Raw genomic sequence first — 5739 nt, 5'->3', positions numbered from 1 at the left:
AGCCCTTTGATGTCGATGCCTCCAGAACTTGGGCACAACTCCGCTATGACTATCGAACGCCTCTCCGACCTCCGGACCAAGCCTAAGAAGACTAGAACAGCTCGAATATGACTAGAAATAGAGAGGAAATCCGGAATTGGCAAGGAGAAATAAAGTCTCGGCCTTCTATTTATAGACAACGATCGGAGCCTCCGATCCTCGATCGGAACGTCCGAACCTGGATCGGAACGTCCGATCCTGCCATCGGAGCTTCCGAAGATCCTGATCTGCCACGTGTCAAAATATCACTTGTTGACTCCGGATAGGGGTGATCGGAGCCTCCGGTCCTGATCGGAGTTTCCGATCCAGCCACACGTCATGGATGACGTAATATCATCGGTGCCTCCGATCCTCATCGGAGCTTCCGATCCCGATCGGAGCTTCCGATCGTCCCTTCGGAGCTTCCGATCCGTCCAATCCCCAATTTATTTAATTAGCATTAATCCTTTAATTACTCAATTAGGGTTCGGGCTACTACATTCTCCCCCACTTAAGATATTTCGTCCTCGAAATCAGATCTTAAGTACCGAATGCAAATACAGAAATCAGAAACATTCTTTATTCAAATCAAACGTTTACAGAGTTTGCAACTGAATACAACTTAAAGAATGAAATCAAAACAACTCAGGATGGTCTTTACGCATCCTGTCCTCAAGCTCCCAAGTAGCTTCCTCAGTGCCTCGGCGCTGCCACTGAACTAAAACCAAAGGAATGACTTTGTTCCGTAAAACCTTATCCTTATAATCCAGGATACGAAGAGGTTTCTCAACATAAGTCAAATCCTTGTCTACCTGAACCTCAGATCGCTGCAGAATATGAGATTCATCCGCCACATACCGTCGCAACAGAGATACGTGGAACACGTCGTGAATGCTGGATAGATGCGGTGGCAAAGCTAGTCGATAAGCCAAATCGCTAATGCTCTCCAAGATCTCAAACGGACCGATAAATCTGGGAGACAACTTGCCCTTAAGGCCAAATCTGAGAATCTTGCGGAAAGGTGACACTCTCAGAAACACTTTCTCCCCGACCTCGAACTGCAAGGGCCTACGCCTGATATTAGCATAGCTGGCCTGACGATCCTGTGCAGTCTTAATCCGTTTCTTGATTTGATCAACAATATCTATCGCCTGCTGGATAAACTCCGGTCCCTCAGCCTGTCTCTCCCCCACTTCTTCCCAGAAGAGTGGAGTACGACAACGTCGCCCATACAACGCCTCAAAAGGTGCCATCCCAATACTAGTGTGATAGCTGTTGTTGTAAGCGAACTCGATCAACGGCAAATGATCCTGCCAGGCTGAACCAAAATCCAAGACGCACGCTCTAAGCATATCCTCTAACGTACGGATAGTGCGCTCTGACTGACCATCAGTCTCTGGATGATAGGCTGTACTCAAACTGAGAGTAGTACCCATCGCACGCTGAACACTCCCCCAGAATCTAGAAGTAAACCTGGGGTCCCGATCGTTGACAATGCTCACAGGCACTCCATGAAGTCGAACGATCTCCTGAATGTACATCCGTGCCATGCGATCCACAGAGTACTCTCGGCTATAGGCAATGAAATGTGCTGACTTGGTGAGTCGGTCCACCACCACCCAGATAGCATCACAGTTCCTCGGGGATACCGGCAAATGGGTCACAAAGTCCATAGTGATAAACTCCCATTTCCATTCAGGAATAGGCAGACTGTGAAGCAATCCTCCAGGTCGTCGGTGCTCTGCCTTGACCTGTTGACACACCAAACATCTGGAAACAAACTGATAAACACTGCGTTTCATTCCCTTCCACCAGAAACGAGTACGTAGATCCTTGTACATCTTGTTGCTCCCAGGATGAATACTCAACTTAGTGCGATGTGCCTGAGATAAAATCTCCTCTCGCAACTCTTCATCCTGTGGAATCACAAGCCTACCAGACAAACACAGAAAGCCATCTGACTGATAATGAAATCCAGACGAGCTACCCTCGTTAGCTAGACGAGCTAAACGCTGGGTCTTCGAATCAGACATCTGAGCATCTCGGATCCGCGAGTACAAGGCTGGCTCAGATAATATCTCAAACATCTGGATACTCTGCATACCTTTCTTATGCTTGAAGGTATAACCTGAAGTACAACAGTCACTGATCGCACTAGACATCGAATAAGTCTGAAGTGCGGATAGTCGCACCTTGCGACTCAAAGCATCAGCGGTGAGATTAGCAGCTCCCGGATGGTACTTAATCTCGCAATCATAGTCCTTAAGCAAGTCCATTCAACGTCTCTGTCTCATGTTCAATTCTGCCTGAGTGAACAAATACTTGAGACTCTTATGGTCGGTGAAGATCTCAAATTTCTCGCCATACAGATAATGACGCCAGATCTTCAAAGCGAACACAATGGCTGCTAACTCCAAATCATGGACTGGGTAGTTGTCCTCGTGAAGCTTCAGCTGTCTAGAAGCGTATGCGATCACATGCCCATTCTGAGTCAGGACACAACCTAACCCCTGAAGAGAAGCATCCGTGTAAACTACATACCCTCCAGATCCTGACGGTAATGCTAACACCGGCGCAGAAGTCAACCGCCGTCGAAGCTCACGGAAATTCTCCTCACACTCGGAGGACCACTCAAAATCCACACCCTTGCGGGTAAGCTGCGTCAACGGTCGAGCTAACTGAGAGAAATTCAGAATGAAGCGACGATAATACCCTGCTAGACCCAGAAAACTACGGATCTCAGCAACTGTCGTCGGACGCGACCAATTAAGTACCGCTTCAATCTTGCTTGGATCAACAGAAATCCCCTCCCTGGATATGATATGGCCAAGAAAGACCACTCTATCCATCCAGAACTCACACTTGCTCAGCTTGGCGTACAACTGCTCATCTCGAAGAGTCTGTAGTACCAACCGCAAGTGAGAAACATGCTCTTCCGTATTACGCGAATACACCAAGATATCGTCAATGAAGACCACGACAAACTTGTCCAAATACTCCCTGAAGACACGGTTCATCAAATCCATGAATATAGCCGGCGCATTAGTCAAACCAAATGGCATCACTAGGAACTCGTAATGCCCATAGCGAGTACGGAATGCAGTCTTGGCTACGTCCTGATCACGGACTCTCAACTGATGATACCCAGATCTCAAGTCAATCTTGGAGTAAATAGAAGTACCCTGCAGCTGATCAAACAAGTCATCAATACGAGGCAACGGATACTTGTTCTTCACAGTGACTCGATTCAGCTGCCGATAGTCAATGCACAGCCGCATCGACCCATCCTTCTTCTTCACGAAGAGAACAGGAGCTCCCCAAGGAGATACACTAGGACGAATGTACCCCTTGTCCAAAAGATCTTGTAGCTGATTCTTCAACTCACGCATCTCTGACGGAGCCAGACGATACGGTGCTCTAGAAATAGGCAAAGTACCCGGCATCAACTCTATGCCAAACTCGACTTCCCTAGCAGGAGGAAAACCCGGAATCTCATCAGGAAACACATCTGGAAATTCATCCACAACAGGAATGCTCTCTATCCCAATACTCTCAGCGGACAAATCAACTGCATAGATAAGGTAGCCTTCCCCGCCAGACTCCAGAGCTCGACAGGCTCTCAAAGCTGATACCAAAGGCATCGGGGGTCGCGCTCCCTCACCATAGAAAAACCAACTCTCACTCCCTTCCGGATGAAAGCGTACTAATCTCTGATAGCAGTCCACTGAAGCTCGATAGGTAGTCAGCACATCTATTCCCAGAATGCAATCAAAGTCGTCCATCGCCAGGACCATGAGATTCGCTAACAGAATGTTCCCTTCGAACTCTAAAGGGCAACCCATCACTAGACGCTTAGCCAAAGCAGATTGGCCCGTCGGAGTAGAAACAGACATCACTACGTCTAGTGCAATGCATGGTAATTTATGCCTCTTAACAAAACGTGCAGAAATGAAGGAATGAGATGCACCAGTGTCAATAAGTACAAGAGCAGGTATACCATAAAGCATAAATGTACCTGCGATGACTTTCTCATTCTCCTCCACAGCCTGATCATGTCTCAGGGCAAACACCTGGCCAGAAGCTCGTGGCCTCAAATGAGAACTCCCAGCAGATTGTCCCTGCGACCTCTGCTGTATGGTAGCCTGAGAACCCGATCCTGAACCAGAACCAGAACCGCCTCCCCCAGACAGTGGACAATCCCTCCGGATATGACCAGTCTCTCCACAACGGAAACAAGCTCCAGAAGCTCTGCGGCACTTGTCGGATGGATGGTTCTTCCCACAGTGATCACACTTGTCCTTCTTACCGAAACGGACAACACCTCCCGAACCAGAGGAAGAAGTAGACCCGGACTTCTTGAATGACTGGGCACGGGGGGCCAAAGAACTAGCAGGTCTCGACTGAGAGAAAGACCTGTTTCGCCGAATGCTGTCCTCCGCCTGGTGACAACGGCTCACCAAACCCTCGTAGGACATGTCGTCGCCAACCGCCACACGGTCATGGATCTCAGGGTTAAGGCCCTGAAGGAACAGATTATACTTCATCTCTGAGCTATCAGCAATCTCGGGGCAATAGGATAGCAGATCAAAGAACCTCTGCTGATACTCATCGATAGACATGGCTCCCTGTCGCAGACTCAGTAGCTCGCCTGCCTTCGACTGTCGGAGTGCAGGAGGAAAATACCGCTTTTGGAAAGCTGTGCGAAACTCGGCCCAGGTGGCCACTCCTCTCGCCGCAACAAAAGGTGCAGAAGTAAACCTCCACCACCTGCGCGCACGCCCATCCAGAAGATAGCCAAGGGTCTCCACCTTCTGCTCATCAGTGCATTGGAAAGTCTGAAAAGTCGTTTCCATGCGGTCTAACCAGTTCTCCGCATCCTCCGGAGACTCACCTCCAACTAAGGGCTTAGGACCCATAGCTAAGAATCGACGCACAGTGAAACGCTCGTCGTCATGGTGACGATGACGCCGTTCTCGACGAGGCTCCCGGTCGGCATCACCCCAACGCCCACCAACACTGCCATGAGAACTCTGGTCGTCACGATTTGACATCTACAAAAATACCTCAAGATGAGACTAAATCCCAAGAAATCTTTTGCATGCTCTGATACCATAAATGTAGTGACCCTTACCCGGATCACCTACTAAACAGAACTTAGGCATGCAATTAACTTAATAAAACAGATATCAGAATAAAACTGCGGAAACCAATAACATTATACAATCCCAGGTAAAGGAATCTGTAATTATCCAATAATATACAACCAAATCGAATAGCTGTATAAACCCAAACAACAGTAATAAAGCCTAGACGAAGCTCCAGCTGGCCAACCACTGACTAGCCCCTCCTGGATCCACCCTCCTCGTCCAATCGCAAACCTGCCCCATGGAATAGGGTGTCCAGAAAATACAGAGTACGAGACGTGAGCATAAAACGCTCAGTGCGAGAGTATGAGTATACATGCATGCAAAGTGAACTCCCTATAGACTCGAGGTCAAGGATCAGATAACAGAGACAGACCGGGCCCTGGTATGTAGCACGCTGTGCCGTCGCTTCAGGAGGTGGCTCCCATACCGAGATAATCGTGGATACGCCGGACCCAAATCGATGGAAGTCCATCCACTAACAGGATAGGGTACAACCCTACTACAGACATCTCGAAGGAGATACAGCAAGATGCAAATGAATGCAGCATAATATCATGGCATATAAATCATGCAG

This window comes from Henckelia pumila, chromosome 2 (assembly GCF_033568475.1).
Source record: "Henckelia pumila isolate YLH828 chromosome 2, ASM3356847v2, whole genome shotgun sequence".
Classification (NCBI taxonomy): domain Eukaryota; kingdom Viridiplantae; phylum Streptophyta; class Magnoliopsida; order Lamiales; family Gesneriaceae; genus Henckelia; species Henckelia pumila.
The sequence above is the reverse complement of the archived record's forward strand: the minus strand, read 5'-3'. Positions refer to the sequence as shown.